Source organism: Narcine bancroftii, chromosome 9, assembly GCF_036971445.1.
Source record: "Narcine bancroftii isolate sNarBan1 chromosome 9, sNarBan1.hap1, whole genome shotgun sequence".
Taxonomy (NCBI): domain Eukaryota; kingdom Metazoa; phylum Chordata; class Chondrichthyes; order Torpediniformes; family Narcinidae; genus Narcine; species Narcine bancroftii.
This window is the reverse complement of record NC_091477.1, coordinates 13,444,992-13,466,002: the sequence shown is the minus strand read 5'-3', so window position 1 is coordinate 13,466,002 and position 21,011 is coordinate 13,444,992. Positions and strand designations below refer to the sequence as shown.

The window sequence follows — 21,011 nt, the reverse complement described above, 5'->3', positions numbered from 1 at the left end:
TGCAATAATATTTCCACTGCAAAGCTGCCACAAAACAATGAACTTTGTGACATGTTCATGACAATAATTTTTGATTCTATTGGAGGCTCCTTCACCTGAAATGTTAAACTCGGTTTCTCTTCCCACAAATGTGGTTCAATTTGCTGATTATTTACAGGACATTCCGTTTTTAATTCTGAATTCCAGCAGCTTTCGCTTGACGGCCACGATCCTCTGACTCAAGAGGTGGAGACACTCTCATCTAACTCACAGTCAACTCATGGAGTTGAGATGAAGGATCTCAGACTTAAAATGGTAACTTGAACATATAATGTTGCCTAACCTGCTGATCACTGTCAGCAATTTTAGTATTAATAAATGAAAGTAGGATCAGGAGGGTGGAAATTATGAGAGTTTGCAGAAGAGCATCCTTAGTCACAGTATCACTGTGCAACTCTTACTCATCTCCCTACTTTTGTTGGAATATCATTGCAGCTTTGCTCTCAATCTATATTAAATGCTCTGATTACTGGAGAAGGTACCAATAAAATATGCAAGGATGATACCAAATATATGAGGATATCCATGCAAGGGAAAAGTGAGCTGACCTGGTCTCTTTTCACTTTGTGACCTAATAAAGATATTTCAAATGATTAAGGCTATTGGTGGATTCAGCACAAAAAAAATATTGGGGTGAATAAACTGAGGACATTGTTGGAATTTGGCCACCAGGAAACTCAGAATAAACATCTTTCATCAAAGAGCATGAATAAAATGGTGTATTTCATATTTTAGATAAAATAGTTATTCAGGTGCCTGCCTACATTTTGCTCATACCTTGATGAAGGGTTCAAGCCCTAAACATTGGTTATGTATCTTTATTTTTACCCTTTTTGACCTGCTGAGTTTCTCCGGCATTGTGTTTTTACCTCAAGGTTCATTTTTTTTTCCCACCTGCTATCAAGCTTGTGAACCTCCCTTTGATACCCCAGTCATAAATTACTGCCACAACTAAAAGACTTGCCTGCATCACTTTTTTCTTCCACTAATGTAGCTGCAAATATTTGTTATCAATCTATCTTTTATATTTATGATCTCTTTCCAACCAGTAATTTAAGGTATATCTGTACAATGACAAATATTTTTTGGTCAAAGTATCTGTTTCGCTGTAGTATTTATTTCAGTGCACTTATGTGAATGACAAACTCATTATCATTGTCAAGATTATATTTTATATATTCTTCATTACCAGGCAATATCTTGGTGAGGCTGATTTGTTATCTCTCCAAATCCCTACTACTGCTCTGTTCCCAAAAGTAAAAACAGGCTTGATTTTATGACAAAGGATCGGTTTGTATCTCAGACCTGAACATTACCTTCTGATGCATGTATATAATTGAGATTGATTCCAGCACAATGAAAGGGAGATGGAGAAAGATAACCAGCACTGGGCCACAATGTATTGTAGTTCAGAGAGACCACTCAAGGGGGTCGGGCAACGTGAGCTCTGAAATCACAGTCTTCCCACACAGAGAACTCTCGACTCTCTTTGGTTCTCCTGGGAAGAAATGCTGAGCCATTCGCTTCAATTATCAAGGACCACTAAACAGCCTGCAGAATTCTAACAATAATTTGCAAAGCCAGACCCTCAAGAGCATGTACAAAGTTGTGCATAAAGTCCTTTCTTTGTTGAAGAAAAATAGCATAAACTATTAACATTATAAAAGAAAGCCCATCAGGTCTTTACTTGCTTCGACTCTGATCTCCACAGAACAGTTAGTCGTGAACTATTTTTCATTTAATAGGAATAAGCAAGAAATAAATTTGTGCTAAGCAGGAGTCCAAAATGATAGCAAACAATCCAAAAATTGCTGAAAACACACAGCAGGTATAAAATACAAAGATTGCCCAGATAATGAGGAACTAAGGGGCATATGAAATGATACTGCAGAGTCAAGAAATTGAAGAATCTAAAAGGTTAATTAATTTTAAAGTACATTGAGTCAAGAACACATAAAATGCAGTGCAGTTCAATCATCGATGGATTACTATTTGTCGAGAATTAATTATGTTATACAAGACCATGTCCAATGCAAAGATATATCAGATAACAAAATGAGTAGAGCTTGTAAGGTCGCAATGGAGAAAAATACAATAAAGCACAGTTAACATGACACAGACTTTCCACAGGACACATTGAGGAAACAGTGAATGAGGGAAATGTAGAATGTAGACCAGGTTATGCATACACAAGATCGAAACAAAACCAAATAAGGGAACCATCATTGCTAATATAAGAAGAATGGAGTGGTACCTATTTTATGGGCATAAATGTAATCATTATACAGTGTATGCTGCAGTTATCCTGGTTTTTACAATTTAGAAGAAACATTTCCTGATATTATATCATTGAAAAACATCCATATAATCCTACTATAACCAAGATATTAAGCTGTGCAGACCCAGACATATTAATGGCCTCACAGATGAATGTCACATTTAATGGAAAAGAGGACATTTCACTTTGGACATCCATGGAATCACAGTGCTCTGCAATAACTTGGCATGAATCAGCTGTTAGAAAAAAATGGCTTTTATGGGGATGGCCATTACGTTCAGATTTATTAGAATCATACAACAAGGAAATGAGGCCAGCAGCTCCATGCTGACCCACTTTACACTAATCTTGCACTGATTCCATTTTAGTTTCCCCACATTCCCATCAACATTTCCCAGATTGTACCAATCATTTAAACTCTTGGGACAGAATAAAGTGACAAATTAACCCATCAAACCCTCATGTCTTTAGTACGTGGGAGAAAAACCAAAATATTCAGTGGAATCCCACAGGGTCACAGAGGTAACATACAAACTCCACTCAGATACCACCAGAGGTCAGGGTTGAACCCCGGGTCACTGGCACTGTGAAGCAGTAGTTTCACTCCATGTGTCACTGTGTTACTCATATGAGTTGTTGCAATTCACAAGAACAATTTAAAGGAAATTAACATTTTTAAATGTATTTACCACGCAGCAGAAGCCAATTCTGGCCATTGAAACATGTACCATCCAATTACACCAAATTAATCTACCAACCCTATATGTTCTGAAACATGGGAGGAAACCAGAGCACTGGGGAAAAAACCCATGCAGGTCATGAAGAGAACGTACAAATTCCATACAGGTAGTGCTGTAATCAAACTAAGATCACTGGTTCTGTAAGAGCATTGCACTAACTGCTGTGCAAACTGTGCCACCCAATAGAGTACATTGAGAGGAGAGAGTGCCTGTATGAACATGTCTTCACATTGGGTTGTAGCATCATGACAAATAGAATACAATCAGAATTGAAAATTTTGCCAAGTCACTTGAGGGAGTACAATGTCAACCACAGTACTTAGATTTACAACTAGATCAGTTTGGCAAGGACCAGAGAATTTCCTTCCAAAGAACATTAGTGAATGAATGAATAGCTTTTGAGTAGATCCATCAGTAGCTATATCATCCAGGTTTACTGAGAACTAGATTTTTTTTTCCCAACAGAAGTAAAATATGGACGTCATCAGACATCATGGTTGACGGAAGAGCACAATGCTGTAGAAACTCAGCAGGCTAAACAGTGTCCTTTATACAACAAAGATTTTAAAAAGTACATAACCAACATCTTCCATATACTTGGCTACCCCTCCACCACAATCAACAAACCCTCACCCACATATCCTCCATTTCACGCTTATCTGCCCTGTCTCCCTCTGTCCCCAGATGCAACAAACACATAATTCCATTTGTGTTTGTTGCTACCATCACACCAGCCTCTGCATCCAACATGTTATCCTATGAAATTTCCAGTACTTCAAACAAGATCCCATTACCAGACATATCTTCCCCTCTCCTTCTTTCTCTGCCTTCTGTAGGGACTGTCCCTCCATGACTCCCTCGTGATTTCATCCCTCCCCACCAATCGGCCCCCTGGCACCTTCCCCTATGGCCAGAGGTGCCACACGTGCCATACCTCCTCTCTCACCACAGTCCAGGGCCCCAAACAGGCCTTTCAAGTGAAGCAGTATTGATTTATTGCATCCAATGCTCCCTTTGTGGCATCCTCTATATCTGAGAGACAGGGCGCAAATTGGGAGATCGCTTCGCTGAGCACCTTCGCTCTGTCTGCACCAGCAATAGTGATCTACCAGTGGCCAACATTTCAATTCTGCATCACACTCCCGTATGTACATATCTGCCCATGGCCCCATGTACTATCCCATTAAGACCACCTGTAAATTGAAGGAACAACATCTGATTTTCTGTCTGGGCACTTTGCAGCTGGATGGCATTATTGATATTTATGGTTTCTGCCAATCTGCTCTCCTTTCCCCCTCCCTTCACTTCCCCTATCAGCTCTCCACCCCCTTCCCTCTCTATTCACTGACCCATCCCTCCTCCCCCTCTTGCTGCTGTGCCCTCTCTCCCTCCTGCCTTCATGACCACTTTTATTTGGACCCTGCCAACATTTTTCCTCACCTTGAAATACATTGGTTATGTATTTTTATCTTTGCCATATTAAGGACACTGTTTGACCTGCTGAGTTTCTCCAGCATTGTGTTTTTAATCACAGATTTGGCTACTTAACTGAATTGAATTCACAAAGTGCTTTGGTGAGATTTAAGCTTATTTCCCTATATGAGTCGAGATCCCTGGATTTCTTGTCCGTCATAATTCTCAATATCCATTCAACCAGTCAGATTCTCGACGCACGTTATTTTTCCATAAAATTACACTTTTTTCATCCCTTCCTATTTGCAGATATCATGACTGGCTTGGTGTTTAACAGACATTTCAAGGACTGATTAAGCAACAATATTTTCTTTCCAGCTTTTGTTGGTGTGACCACGTAAGGGCGCTCTCAAAAGAATATTCATAACGAATACTTTTCTTTAGATTGAGTTACTCCCAGGTTCATATCACCAGTCTAAGAAATCGCAATGCAGCCATTACTTGATCTATGAAAAGAATGTGTTACTGAAAAATGCACCCTTAAGCAAAATCTTTGTAAATTGAAAAGGCTGGTTGAAAATGCATTCTGGGTATTTTGATCCAGTGTTCAGAGAGTGGCATAATGTTCATTATTATGATAAAGAGCTTTTATACACGAGAGGCCAAAGGTGTCAAAGGTGTTGTGTTAAAATCTATAAATCAAGTGTTCATAAATCAAGGAATAAATGCACACAAGACCTGAAGCTAAATATTTTCTTTTGACAGTACACACTCTTCACAGCTGCAGCAACTGTATACTTGATACTAAGACTTCCAAAATTCATACTGGTTAAGTGACTTGCTAGTTGCTTGAGATATATCGCTATTGTAAATATGCTAAGATTAACTGAGAATTTTTCATTGCTGCCAACACTATTCTAATCTCAGGAGTCACATATTTCAAAATGTCCATAGTCATTGCTGATCATTAATCTGGATTTTTTTTTTTTTTATTAAAACATTGTATTTCTCTGGTCATCCTCGGCAAATAATTTACATCCGCTGCACCATTGCCCTTAAAATATGCAGCAGATTTGATAGTGTAGCATTGCTACTGGAATAATTGTGCAATTTATTTTATCGCCAGCCATAACTAAGAATGGAATGCTCGTTGGAAAGCATTTGAAGAGTCAGAAGGTTGTGCCTTTGATTTCACACTCCGGAGCTTCCAGCAGACAAATCTAAGATGAAGCACCATTGCAGTACTGAGGGAACACTGCTTGCCCTTTCAGATGGGCAGAGAGGTCTACAGCACTATTCTGAAAATCAAGCCTAACCTTGACAAGTCCATCACTCAATAAGTTGTCACGATTGTATTACAGTATGTGAAAATTTGGCACCTCAAACATACTTCATTTACAGACTACAAACGTTTCATCTTGGCTCTTTAGGTTTTTCATATTGAAAGTTATTTTTCATAATAATGAACAGGATGCCATTTTTTAAACTTTACTTCAAAAGTACCTTATTTTGGTTAGAAAACAAAGCAGAACATCCTAAAAAGACGAATGTATCTTTTTTTTTCCTTTAGCATCAACTCCCTTTATCACTTAATACATCCACCCAATTTTATTTAAACCTGAGCAATATTTTATTCTCTGCTGCCCAAAATATATGTTACTGCTTTTGTTTTATTTCCCTCTGCCTTCTGTTCCTTTATCTCTGAAACTACATTCCTCTCTCTCCTCCCCTCCCACTTTTTAATAGCTTAACCTCCAGACCTCATTAGCATTTGATTATCTTCATTAATGAAATAACTTGGCTTAGATGCCCTTAGTTTGAATTTTGGAGTTGAGTTCCAGAGGTCCAGATTTTTCTTTTATTCTATTTCTCCTCATTAGGATGTAATTTTCATATTTCTTAAAATATTTTCATTGTTTTAAATTTCCAGAGTCAAATTCCACTTCATCGTTACATCTAATCTTTGAATTTTTATTTTATTTTACGTGCTTTAATTAAAATTATCAATTAAACTACTCACTGCTCATTACAGCTCACCCATAGAATCTGTCCCTGATCAGTAATTGCAGCCAAATGTTTTATTTTCTTTGAGACAGTGCCTCTCTTTTCAACTGGAGATCATGGTGTTGAAAACCTTCCAGTATTCTTGCCCATCTGGCTATTCTGCATGAGATCTTAGATGGTTAATGTCAATATGCTGTGTTCTCCTGATTCCTGCTTGAAGTGGCATTGAAACTGGGCTCACCCCCATTTCATACAGAGCTACATGGATCTATCTTCCTTTTAATGAACACCTTGCACATTGCAAAATGGATAGCTCCCAGTGGAGAAAGATTTAAGGCTCTTTTGTATTCAGTAGCAAATGGTATTTGGCTGTGACAAGCAAGGATCATCATAAATGCATCCTACAGTATAAAATTCAACAATTCTTGAAAATTTAAGGGCTTGTTTCAGTGGTTGAGAGAAAGGCTCACATAACCAGTGTGAGCTCCCATGAAAGACCTGCTCCTGCATTTGAAGTCCTCTCAGTTTCAGCATGTACGCCGATCACTATATGATGTAAAGCATACTTTTGAAGCTGAATATACTGCTGTGTCATGTGACATCCATCCATAAGGGACATGACAGAAATACTATGCATGCAAAAATACTTAACAACATCCAAACGGTGATGTGGCACAAAAACCTGGCTCTATACAACAAAGAATTTCTCATCCATTATATCTTCTTCATACAAACACATTTTCTCTTTTAAATTTTTGCTCAGCATCCTTTGACCATGCAATTATTAATAGTGATTATTCTAGGATCACCGTTTTACAGGTCATAACAATCTTCTCATGCAAAGTTCACCACATGGAATTGACACAGCACTAGCTGTAGTCTCAAGAGGTTTTTGCTCTATTTCACAAACTATATATCCTGATGACCTGTCTGCCTTTTTTCAGTAATAGTTAATGTTGAATTGGCATTTAAGGGGTTTCCATTAAATTCACCAGATCCCTCTCCTGTGCTATTATATCCTGAACTGGCCTATTTTATTTGAACTTTCACGATTTGATCCCTTTCCACAGTACCTAGCATTCCTCATCTGATATTAGATCCAATCTTCCAGACTGATCATTACATCTGAAAATGGTCTCTATGTTCACCAATGTTTTTGATTCCATCCAATTTCATACCACCTCAGACTTGAAACATGTTGTTATTATGGCTTCCACCAAATCTCTGGGAAAATAAGGAACATTAACTGCCTCAGAATCAGGCTATTTTACAGTCCTCCCTTTATGCCTAATTTACCCATTTTCCAAATTGTGCTAACCATTTCATACTTCATTATTTCTCTGATTAAAATGTTCTTGATGAAAACTTTCTGTAAAGATAGGCTCAAAGAAAACATTTACAAACATGAAGGAATGCTAGTGGAAGTATTTTGTGTATTAAATGTCAAAAGATCATAATTATTATATGGTATTTATAAATTTCAAGGAAAAAATTTGGATGTGTTTTGGTAGGAATTCCCTGAATCAGCTGACTGGGTCTATTTCAACTGTAATTACATTTATGAGGATTATATGTACACAGTTGGAAAACTTAAAACTTTTGGACCCTGGTATCATGAGTGTTTTTATGGTGTCAATTGAATATAGGAAGCAGATACAAAGAGCAACCAGAGGGCACACACTGGCAGTATTTGGCAGGCCATAGAACATCCATGCAGACAGAAACATGGTTAAAGTTCAATAACAACTTATTTGTTCTTGGATTATTGCAATTGGGTACTCAGGATGTAGTCTCGACTATATTATGGAAATCAAGTGGATGACCATTTGATAGAACAGCTTCACTGAATAAGGATGTCCCTGAGCTTCTTGTTGATTATCATTTTAATTTTCTGTACTACTCCCTCTCTGACCTCTAAGTGTAGCTTCTTGCAACATTACAATGAATCTGAAGAGAGGAGTGGAATTGCTAGTAGGTGAAAATAGCCCAGAGGGTTCATCTCCAGAGGGCATATGGTGGAGCTGAGGAACGGGAAAGGTATGACCACACTGATAGGGGTGAATTATAGACCACCCAATAGTCAGAGAGAATTGGAGAAACAAATCTCTAGAGAGATAGCAGACCAAAACATACTGTAAAAGGGCTGGATGGCTTAGAGTTTGTCAAATGTGTTCAGAAAAGTTTTCTAAATCAATATATAGAGGTACCAATGAGGGAGGATGTAATACTTGATCGATAAGGAAAGCAGAGAGGTCAGGTGACAGAAATATGCGTAGGTGAATATTTTGGGTCTAGTGACCATAATGTCATTAGTTTCAAGTTAAGTATGGATAAGGATAGGTCTGGTCCTCAAGAGAGATTCTAAATTGCCAATTTTGTTGAAATTGAGAAAGGAACTAGGAAGAGTGATTTGGGATAAGTTGTTTTCTGGCAAGGATGTGTTCAGTAAGAGGAAGGCCTTCAAAGGCAAAATTTTCAGATTGCAAAAATTGCATGTTCCTGTAAGGATTAAATGCAAAGTTAACAGGCATAGAGAACCATGGTTTTCGAGGGATATTAATGATCTGGTTAAGAGGAAGAGAGAGGTGTATATCAGGTATGGGCAACAGAAGCAAATGAGGCATTAGAAGAATATAGAGAATGAAAGAAAATACTTAAGAAAGAAATAAGGAAGGCAAAAAAAAAAGACATGAGGTTGCTTTGGCAGATAATGTGAGGGTAAACCTGAAAGGTTTCTACAGGTATATTAAGAGTGAAAGTCAGGGACAAAATTGGTCCCCGAGAAGATCAGAGTGTCGTCTATGTGCGGAACCTCACGAGACGTGGGAGATTTTAAACAGTTTATTTTGCATCATTATTTACTCAGGAAACTGGCATAGTGTACAAGAAAGGAAGGGAAACAAGCAGTAATGGCATGCAATATATATAGAGATTAAAGATGAGGAGGTGCTTGCTGCCTTACACTGAATGAAGATAGATATATCCCCCGGGCCTGACATGATATTCCATCAGATCTTGAGGAAGGCTAGTATAGAAATTGTAGGGGCCCTCGCAAAAATATTTTAAATGTCCTTAGCTACAGGTGAGGTGCTGGAGGATAGGAGGATAGCTCATATTGTCCCATTTTTAAAAAAAGGCTCCAAAAGTAAACAAGGAAATTATAGGCCAGTGAGGCTGACGTCAGCAGTAGGTAAATTATTGGAGTGTGTTCTGAGAGATCGGATGTACAAATATTTGTACAGCCAGAGGCTGATTAAGGACAGTCGGCAGGGCTTTGTGCACGGTAGGTCATGTTTAACAAATCTTAGAGAGTTTTTTGAGGTGGTTACCAAGAAAATAGATGAAGGAAAGGCTATGGATGATGTCTAGATGGACTTTAGTGAAGCCTTTGTCAAAGGTCCCACATGGGAGGTTAGTTCAGAAGGTTCAGACACTAGGTATCCATTGAGAGGTTGCAAACTGGATGTGAAATTGACTGAATGGAAGAAGACAGAGAGTGGAGGCCTGTGACGAGTGATGTGCTTTAGGGATGCTGCTAAATCATTGTTATCTGTTGTCTATATCAATGAACTGGATGATAATGTGGGAAATTGGATCAGCAAATTTGCTGTTGACACTAAGATTGGAGGCATTTTGGATAGTAAGGAAGGTTTTCAAAGCTTGCAGAGGGATCTGGACCAACTAGAAAAATAGGGCAGATTAAGGGAGATGGAATTTAATGCAGACAAGTGTGAGGTGTTGCATTTTGGAAGGACAAACCAAGGTAGGACATACATAGTAAATGGTTGGGCACTGAGAAGTTCAGAGGAACAAAGGGATCTGGGAATACAGATACATAATTCTCTGAAAATGATGTCACAGGTAGACAGGGTTGTAAAGAACTCTGATGGCATTTTGGCCTTCATAAATCAAAGTATTAAGTATGATATGGTGAGGTTGTATAAGACATTTGGTGAGACTAAATTTGGTGTATTGTGTGTAGTTCTAGTCACCAAACTACAGGAAGGTTATCAGTAAGATTGAAAGAGTGCAGAGATGATTTACTAAGATGTTGCTGGATAACATCTCCTTGTAATTCAACTCAAGAGTTGAGTTACAGGGGAAGATTAAACAGGTTAAGACTTTATTCCTTGGATCATAGAAGAATGAGGGGTAATTTGATAGAGGTTTACAAAATTATGACGGGTATAGACAGAGTAAATGCAAGTGGGCTCTTTCCACTTATATTAGGAGAGATAAATACGGGAGGATATGGCCTTAGGGTGAAAGGGGAAAAATTTAGGGGGAATATTAGGGGGAGCTTCTTCATTCAGAGAGTGGAACGAGGTGCCATCTGACGTGGTAAATGCAGACTCACTCTAAATTTTAAGAATAAATTGGATAGATACATGGATGAGAGATGTAGAATATTATGGAATAGGTGCAGGTCAGTGGGACTCACAGAATGATGTTTCAGCACAGACTAGAAGGGCTGAATGGCCCTTTTTCTGAGCTGTAGTTTTCAATGGTTCGATAAACACAAAGAACGGAACTTTTTTTTGACTTCGCACATTACAGCCTTCTGAACTCCATGCCAAATGTAAAAATTTCAGATAAATCATCGTTTTAAAATGTTTTAATAAAGAATTATGACTTCTCTTAAAGTTAAATGCATTCTTCACAGATGAGACCTCCCCTTCTGAATATTTCCAGCAGCTTCTTTTCATACTTCCGTGTTCTACATTTGGATTTCCGTAACATCCACGTGACTCAAGCTTATGTATCGTTCTACCGTCTCATTTTAAGAGTGGGAAGAGCAGCGAATGCAGTACAATGTGCTATGTGCCACATATTATTGATATACTGTTATCCCCACAGTCTGCTGTACGTTCAGGTTGATGGATCACAATCACATCCAAGAACATAACAAATATCAGTTGTTGTCGTCATACATATGCATGTATATTAACTTCTTCTCCCTTCATAAAACCATGATCTTGCGTTCAGAAATGCTGAGCACCGCTTTGCCACAAATCAAACTTGCATCCGTCAGTAGCAGAGATCTGCACACGGTGTGCAGCTGAGGAGAGAAATAGGGCTGCAATTCAACTGCTGTCAATGAAGAAGCAGTGGCTTTGCTTGTTCTGACACATGTTGGAGAAGTCTAAATTGTTAAGTCTATACTCTCTTTTACCTGAATATGTCCACCAATGTCATGTTTGGAAATGAAATCTATACTGCAGCAAATCTCCACTGGGGAGCCACTGAAGCAGTTGCACACAACGTTGGGAATTATTCTGGTTGGTATGGGAAAAAGCAAAGGGCAGACATGCTCAGTCACTTCTCACAAGTGACATCAAGGATCTCGTATAAAAGATCGTTAGAAGTCATGATGTTAAAACTATTGAATATTTGCTCCATGATTGCTTTGGCTGATTTTATGAACAAGTGTCAAGAAAAGAATTACTTCAACTCCCTTGCAGTAAACTATCAGGGGAAGCTTCAGAAAATGCAACAGCAGGCATGATTAGCAAATACCTCCAGGCAGTGCCATCTGTGGAGTACAGCAGCAGTAACTGGTTGGCATTTTTGTCATCATCGATTACATGTAGGATACCAGTTAGATGATAGGTTAAGGAAATTGTGGTTGAAAAAACAGGTGAGTCAGCTAGCTAAGAGGAAGAAGGAAGCAGACATAACTTTCAGGAAACAAAAGACAGGAAGGGCTCATGAGATATTATATGGTAGCCAGGAGGAAACTTAAGAAAGAACTTGGGAGAGCTAAAAGGGGGCACAAAAATGCTTGGCAGGTAAGATAAAGGAAGACCTGGAGAATTTTTATGGATACCTGAAGAACAGAAGGCTGTGAGAATGAAATAGGGCAACTTAAGGATAAGGAAGGCAACATGTACCTGGAGGCGGAGAAAGTTGGGGAGGTCCTAAATGAGAGATAGGGAATTTGGTCTAGGTGAGGTCAGAATAGAATAACCATTTGTGTTGGAACATGTTGAAGCTAAGAAAGAGGAAGTGTTGGAACTTCTTAAAAACATTAGGATTGATAAGTCCCCGCGACTGGACAAGATGTACCCCAGGTTACTAGAGGAAGCAAGAGAAGAGATTGCTGGGAGTTAGCAATGATACTTGCATCCTCATTGGCCACAGGGGAGGTTGTGAATGATAGAAGAATGGCCAATATAGTCCACTTGTCTAAAAAAGGTAATGGGAAGAATCCTAGGAATTACAGACTAGTTAGACTTATGTCTGTGGTAGGCAAACTATTGGAGAAGATTCTTAGGGAGAGGATTTATGAAATTTTAGAGGAGTATAGTCTACTCAGGATAGGCTGTGCCTCATGAGCTTAATTGTCTCTTTTGAGGAGGTAATAAAAGAAAGTGATAAAGATAGGGCAGTAGATGTGAAACATAGAAAATAGGTGTAGGAGTCGGCCATTTGGCCCTTCAAGCCTACATCTCCTACACCGCCATTCAATATGATCATGGCTGATCAGTACCCAGTTCCTGCCTTCTCCCCATACCCCTTGATCCCCTTAGCCACAAGGGATCTTGAATATTGACAACTACTTCCTGTGGCAAAGATTTCCACAAAACTACCACTCTCTGAGAGAAGATTTTTTTCCTCATCTCAGTCCTAAAAAACTTCCCCCTTATCCTTAAACTGTGACCCCTGGTTCTGGTTTATCCCAGCATTGGAAACAACCTACCTGCCTCTAGTCTGTCTAATCCCTTAAGAATTTTATATATTTCTATAAGATCCCCCCTCAATCTTCTAAATTCCAGAGAATACAAGCCTAGTCTATCGAACCTTTCTTCATATGCAAGTCCTTCCATTCCTGGTATCATTCTAACGAATCTTCTCTGCACCCCCGCCATGGCGAGGATGATACTCAGATAAGGAGTCCAAAACTGCAGGTAGTATTCCCGAGGTGGTCTCACCAAAGCCCTGTACAGCTGTAACAGGGTCTCTGTTCTCCTGCACTTAAACCTTCTTGCTATGAATGCCAACATAGCATTCACCTTCCTCACTGCCTGCTGCACCTGCCTGCCCACCTTGGCCTATGGGTTTTAGTAAAGCATTTGACAAGGTCCCACATGGTAGACTCATTCAGAAAGTCAGGAGGCATGGAATCCATGGAACATTGGCTATGTGGATTCAGAGTTGCCTTGCCTGCAGAAAGGAGAGGGTAGTACTGGATGGAACATGTTTCGTCTAGAAGTCAGTGATTAGTGGAGTTATGCAGGGATCTGTTCTGATACTCTGCTCTTTGTGATTTTAATAAATAAAATGGATGAAGATGGATGAACATAGGTCAGTACGTTTGCAGAAGACACAAAGGTTGGAGGTGTTGTGAATAGTGTGGAAGTTTTTAGAAGGTTACAACAGGATATAGACAGGATGCAGAGATGGACTGAAAAGTGGCAGGATGGCATTTTATCCAGATAAGTGTGAAGTGATGCAGTTTGGAAGGTCAACTTGAAGGCAGAATACATGGTGTGGAAGAACAGAGGGATATTGAAGCTCAAATCCATAGATCTCTCAAGGTTGCAACGATGATTGATAGGGCAGTTATGAAGGCTAATGATATGTCAGCTTTAGTTATCCAGGGGATTGAGTTCAAGAGTTCAGAGGTCATGTTGAAGCTTGAAAATCTCTAGTTAGACCACATTTGTAATATTGTGTTCAGTTTTGGTTGCTTTCATTCTACTCTCTGTTTACCTGAGATTATGTCATATCATATTCTATGTGGCATGGATAATATTACCCACATGCTGGATAATATCAATTTAAGTCACATTCACAATTTTGGCAGGTTTTATAAAAAAATAATTCATTCATAGATGGTGAATATTGAACATTCCTAACTCTCCCAAGTTGAGGTAAGAGTGAAACACAGGTACTTGATGAAGCACCATATGATTTCTGGTCACCACAATACAGGAAGGGTATGAGAAGAGACTCACTGGGATGTTGTCTGGCTGGAACATTTCAGTCATGAAGAGAGGCTTGGCTTTGATTCTCTTGGAGAGCAAGAGGGTGTATAAAAATAATGGGAAAGGTGGGGGATAGACAGGGTAGATGGTAAAGACATTTTTTTTTTGTCTTTGTAGCAAATGTAACCAGGAAGGATTGGCTTAAACTAAGGGGTAGAAGATTGAAAAATGATATAAAGCGAATGGCAAAAAATGGGTTCAGTATGGTATGCCAATCAGGTTGAAAAGGACTGGTTTCTTGACTGTATGACTCTATGGAAAAGCTGGACTGGAGAGGAACAAGAACATGTTTGTAGAAGCATGAACATCAGGATAGGTTATGTTGCCTTTTCACTCTCATCCTCCATGTAAATCTTATTTCTTCTTTAATCTCTACTTTCTTCATGAAAACGCAAGAGACGGTGCCTGTTATCTGGTCCTATTCAATAAAAATTCCCATCTTTATTCCTCACCTCCAGGGTGGCCCTTCAAGCACCAACCCTTCATTACGTCTATTAACTCCACATCTGCTACAGGGTAAAATGCTCCCTTTCCAATTTTCAGCTGCTCAATGACATCCTCATGAATGAGATCAGCAAGAAAAAAGGTGAATTTAAATGAATTTTGCTGTTACATACTTCAATCCACTTTAGAGGAAGCAAAAACAAAGTTAAATCTAAATAAGTAGCTATCTCGAGTTAAATTTTTCAGATAAGTTTACAGCTGAAGAGCATTATAATTGTAGTCAGCTAACTTTGAAGCATCAAAGGCAAGGCAGTTGCTGGTTTGCCAAGAACAAGTCAAACATCAACTTTCTTATGAACATTAATTTTATATGGAAACTGTATGGAATCTGATAAAAGATAGCAAACTTGGAAAGCTTATGAGTAAAGTCTTTTCAAAACTGTTGTCTGCCCGGCATCACTGAAGTTCCTGCAAACAAGGTGAGCATTCTGTTGATCTTGTGTTTGAAAGATCTTGCAAATTTGTCCCAGTCCCTCAGCTTTTCCTAATAATCATGCAAATGCCTCTATTTTAGAATACATCTAATTTGTCTGTTGTAAGTTATTCCTCAATTCCCTTTACCATTCTTTCAGGAAATGCTTTTGGATCAAAATATATCACGGCAAATGAGGAAAACCTATTTAAATCATCTCAGATTCTTTTGCACAATACCTTATGTCAATACTTACCAAGTATTATGTAGAATGATCCACTTCACAAAGTGATCTCCTGAGGAGAAATAAAATAAAACGCATGTTTTATTCAAATGCAATTTGTTTCTTTTCAAAATATTTAAGAGATTATTGGATGATATTGAATGATGGGGTAGGCTTGACAGTGCTTGTATCCTGGTTCTGCTCCTATTCTCTTCTGCTCTAGAATAAACAAAAGTTGCATACATGTAGGAGTCACAAATAAATTCTAATATTTAGAAAATAATTGAGGATCTGGAGAGATGGAGTAATTATTTCCATACTGATAAACAAAAGTGATTAACTGTATTCTCCTTCACATCAGTTTGTAAAAGATTATGGCAGTCATCTCCATTAATGGACTTCAGAACAGAATGACCACAATCTGACTAGGTCAGCAGCAGAACATCGAGCACCATCACGCTGAGTACCGGTGCGCCTCAGGAATGTGTGCTCAACTCACTCCTGTTCACACAACTGACCCCATGACTGCAATGACAGATCCAGCTCCAACAGATAACACAACAGTAGTTGGCCTCATTAGCAATGATGATGAGTCACACTACTGAAAAGAGGTGACAATCTCGTGATAATGGTGTAAGAATAACAATCCAAGTCTTAATGTGGACAAGACAAAGAAGATGATTCTGATTTTAGGAGATCCAGAGACGATCACCCTCCATTACACATTAATACCTCAGTAATGGAGAGAGCCGAGAGCACCAGTCAGAAAGGCACAACAGCAACTGCACTTCCTGATAAGATTGAGGTGGGCAAGGCTACCAGCCACCATCCTGTCAACTTTCCACAAGAGCTCCATCAAGACTGTTCTAACCAGCTGCATCTGTTCTCTGCAAGGATTCCATTCCATTCTCTCAATTCCTCCATCTTCAATGCATCTGCACCAAGGATGAGCATTTCCATGTCAGATTATCAAAAACGTCCTCCTTCTTTAACAATGTGGCTTTCTCTCTAACACCATAAACTCAATAGTCACCCACATATCCTCCATTAACCACACATCACCCCTGGCCCCTCCACTCCCATGTGCAATAAAGACAGGATTCCTCTTGTCCTCACCTACCACCCTGCCAACCTCCATATTCAACAAATCCTCCTCCGCTATTTCCAGCACCTACTACATGATCCCACTACTAGATACATATTCCCCTCTCCACCTTCTGCAGAGACCACTCACTCCATGACTCTCTTGTCCACTCTTCCCTCCCTACAAACCATTCACTTGGGACCTACCCCTGTGACTGAAGGAGATGCTCCACTTGCATCCACACCTCCTTCTTCAGCACCATTCAGGGTCCTAAACAGTCCTTCCAAGTGAAGCAACATTTCAATTGTGAATCTGCAGTGGTCATCTACTGCTCCTGCTGTAGTCTCGTCTACATCGGAGAGACTGGAGGCAGATTGGGAGATCGCATTGTTAGGCATTTCTGCTCTGTCTGTCCCAATAGCGTGGATCTTCCAGTGACAACCCATTTCAATTCTCCATCCCTTTCCCTTGCCGACATGTCTGTCATGTATTGCCAGACTGAGACCACCCATAAATTGAAGGAACTTCCAACTGGCCACACTCCAACCGGATGGCATTAATATTGACTTCTCTGGCTTTTATTTATTTATTTTTTTAAAAAAACACCCCCTACTACCCCCCACCATCTCTCCATTCCCTGTCTCCTTTCACACAGACATGATCAATTCTACATAGTCCATTATCATATCTAATTACACCTTTTGTTGTTCTGGATTCCAACCCCCCCTCCCCCATTTGAATTCTGAGACTTTCTGATCTATCCTGCTCCTGCCTTTTCTGATTTTCCCTTGAAGGGTTCAGGCCCGAAACATCAGCAATAGATCTTTGTCTCCTATCGATGCTGAAAAGACCAAATGAGTTCCTCCAGCATTTCAATGTGTTTGCTGTGCAGCATTGGATCAGAGGTCAATCTATAGTATCATAAGAAAGGATTAATGGGGTCTCCTTCCCACCCCCCCCCCACCACCCCCCCCCACCCCCCACCAGTGACATGATCAATCAGGTAGTTTTTTGAATAGGGGTTCATTGAGGACTCCAAAACCCCCCCGGGAAAGAGACGCAGGAATATCAGAGCCAAAACCACTAGGCTAAGAAACAGCTTCTTCCACGGGCAGTGAGACTGGTGAACATCTGAATGAACTGTTCAATCAAACCCTCTGATATTTATTTATTTCCATATATGTACTGTATATACATACTGCATATGTGTCATTTGTCTGTATGTGCATTATGTTTGGAGGTGTTTTTGCACTGAGATCTGGAGAGCGCCGTTTCATTGGGTTGTACTTATTCAATTGTATAATAATAGACAAATTTAAAGATAGTTAGCATGTTGGTTCATTAAGAATTGTTGCATGTGACAAAATGTGCTGAGTGCAGTGTAAAACCTCTCTGTCAGTGTGGGAGTAAATGTACAAAACTGATGTTTCTTACTGTTGATTTAAAAAAAAAAGTAGTTTTACTATTTTAAATGACTGTCTCTTCTCCAGTACCAAAGTTAATGAAAGATACTCAGGTAATCATAACACCAAGAAAGTGCACTTCCTAGCCCAATCTTAAAGGTGAATCTCAATAAATGAGGAAAGGCAAGGAGGAAGATCATTACTTGGTTCCACCAAGAAGCCTACTGTCCCTGGAATCTGGAGAAAACAAACAATCTACTGGAGGAATTCACCAGGTCGAGCTGTATCAATGGTAGGAAAGAATGGTCAATGTTCTGGCCCAAAATCAGACAACCGCACCGATTCCTGGGAATGGCATGACTTACATTTGAAGGATTATATTTATTGAAATTGAGAAGAACCAGAGGGGATCAAAGAGGCATACAAAATTCTGACAGGACTTGACAGGGGTTAGATGCAAGAAGAATGTCCCCAGTGTTGAGGAAGTCCAGAAGAAGGGGGTCATCACTCAAGGATCAGGAGTGAACTATTCAGGACTGAGAAGAGGAGAATTGTGAACTTGTAGCATTCCCTACTACATAAAATTATTGAGGCCAGTCCATTAGATATATTCAAAAGGAAGTTGGATCTGGCCCTTATGTTCTTAATGGATCATGGAGGACAATGAGAAATCAGGAATCAGGCACTGAGGTCATATAATGAGCCATCATCGCATTGAATAGTGATTAAGGATGGAAAAGCTGAATAACCTTCTCCTGCAACCAGAGTTCCTCCAGCAGATTGCTTATTGCTCAATATTTGCCTCAATGTGTTAACTTTCTGAAAAAAATGCAGTCTGTCACAATTCAGCAGACTATTTGTGACTCACAGAATGATCGTTTCTGAGAAAGAAATCCAATGCCAGTTCACAACAACGGACTATGACAAACAATCTGGAGGATTTAGTAATACTAATCCATCTAAACTGATGCATCGTTAATTTTTCAACCCATTAACAAATCTCAATATGATTATAATATGTTCGTCATAAATGCACGTGACCAAAATGTTAAAGGACAATCAAAACTGGTTTATATCTTAAGCGCATTTAATTGCAGGATTTTTAATTTTGGAATACTGATTATTGATGGTAATTTGAAATAGTATGTGAAATGGGCCTTAATAATGGACAGTGAACAATGGAAAGATTTATTTCAAATAACAATATGTTAATATGAGAGCAAAGATGAGATAATATTGGGTTTGATCTCATTGTTCAAAAAAACTGGAAGTGTATTCAACCTGCTGAAGAGAAATCAGGGTAGATTCTTCATTATGAACCAATACAGAGTTTAAGATTAAAAGTCAATTTAGAAGGTAGCAGTGGATTTTTTTTTAAATCTGCAATTTACTTTTGATTCGGAGCTCAGTTGAAAAGCTCTGTGAGCAAATCCCTCATTTATTCCTGAAGAAAGATAAAGGGCAAAGGAGTTAACCAGAAGATGAAGTTTAGAAACCAGTCGCATGTCTCTGTGGGTCTTATTATCTGTGTCTTTCGCACTCAAAGCTGTAAAACCACCAGTCAGTTGAGAAGACTGCCGAGGAGTTATATTTACCATTTTTATCTCATGAGCTGAACTCATGGCAGATCATAGCTAGGCTCATTCTTTCATTGTTGTTAATTCTCTCCAGCTCTGTTCCCAGAGATTGTTCCAGTGCAGACGGCACGAATATGGCAGCCACTATTGTAAAACCAATCAGGCAGGGAAATTGTTCCCATTGCTGTTGCAGGCCTGGGAAGGAGAACTTCAGCATCACTTCCATTATTAAAAGAAGCACCAAAGCAAAGCCCAAACAGGTCAGGTTCCCCAAATCCGTTTACGGAACAAACGTCATGACTTTCATGGAAAATGTTGCTGGTGAACATTCCCCCCACCCTGCTATCCCGAGTTATCCAGAATGAATGAATCAGGTGGAAGATGGTCAGGAGTGGGTGAGAACAGAAAAAAAAAGGTCTCTCTTTTTCTTGACAGCAAAGTGTAGTCACAGGGCAAATCTTCCCTTGTAACATCAAAAAGTGAAACAGTCTGTATTATCTGGATGAATTAAAAGCTCAAGTCACATAATCTATTTTGCCCTTTACATCAAAGCATATCTGAAACCATTAAGCAATGTTTTCACCCTTTCTGAGTGAATGGTCATAGGAGAATTATCAAGGTTCTCAGAGACTGACAACAGTCATGCACTTTGCCACCCTTGTGGAGACAGCTCTGATTTCTGCCATAATTATATTTCACTCCTTGATAAGTCAAAGATCAGGAGTTAATTTTCTGATTTCTGGCCTTAATTGGATGGCAGGCTGATGAATAATGTGTGACATGTGGATTTTCTGAAGTTTCCTCTCCAAATTATCATTAAATATGACTTAGTTGGACTAAAAACATGGCTTTTTACTATCGGACAATGATCAGTTCCTCCTCATTTAAAAAAGTTTACATTAAACTTTTCTCATGGCCGTTTCTTTCTTACCACATTTCCACTCTGCCAGTGATTTTTAAGTACATCATTAAGCAAGACACAATAAAGTATGGCACTGAATTATGTACCATGTTCAGCACTGATAGTTTTTGCAAGAAATTGCCTCTCTTCTCTTTCATATGATCAAATGCGATGCGTAGGCACAAAATGGCAAAGTTGCCACGAGGCTCAGAGGGAAATCTAGTTATTTTTCTTTTCTGTCCTGTTCATGTAATGCAAAGGTATAATTTGGGACATCGAAAAGATGAATAAAAACTATCAGATTCATGCATTGCACATTTATACTTTTAGAATTTCTATCATTTATACATTTAGCAGAAGGCATAATTGTTAAAGCTAATTAATTAAATGCTAGATCTTGCTGTAAATTTCAGCAAAGTTTTGATTCCCAGATGTTCCGCAGCAA

The 21,011-nt window shown here is 39.1% G+C and overlaps 1 long non-coding RNA gene across 3 annotated transcripts in view; it reads right to left on the bottom strand.

Moving 5' to 3' along the window:
- The window catches only part of LOC138743217 (uncharacterized), a 1,573,181-nt gene that overhangs the window by 1,422,411 nt on the left and 129,759 nt on the right, over window positions 1–21,011 (bottom strand). For all 3 annotated transcript variants that reach the window (XR_011344727.1, XR_011344728.1, XR_011344729.1), the window contains exon 3: window positions 15,635–15,674. This is a non-coding gene — a long non-coding RNA (uncharacterized lncRNA). The remainder of the gene's footprint in view (window positions 1–15,634; window positions 15,675–21,011) is intronic.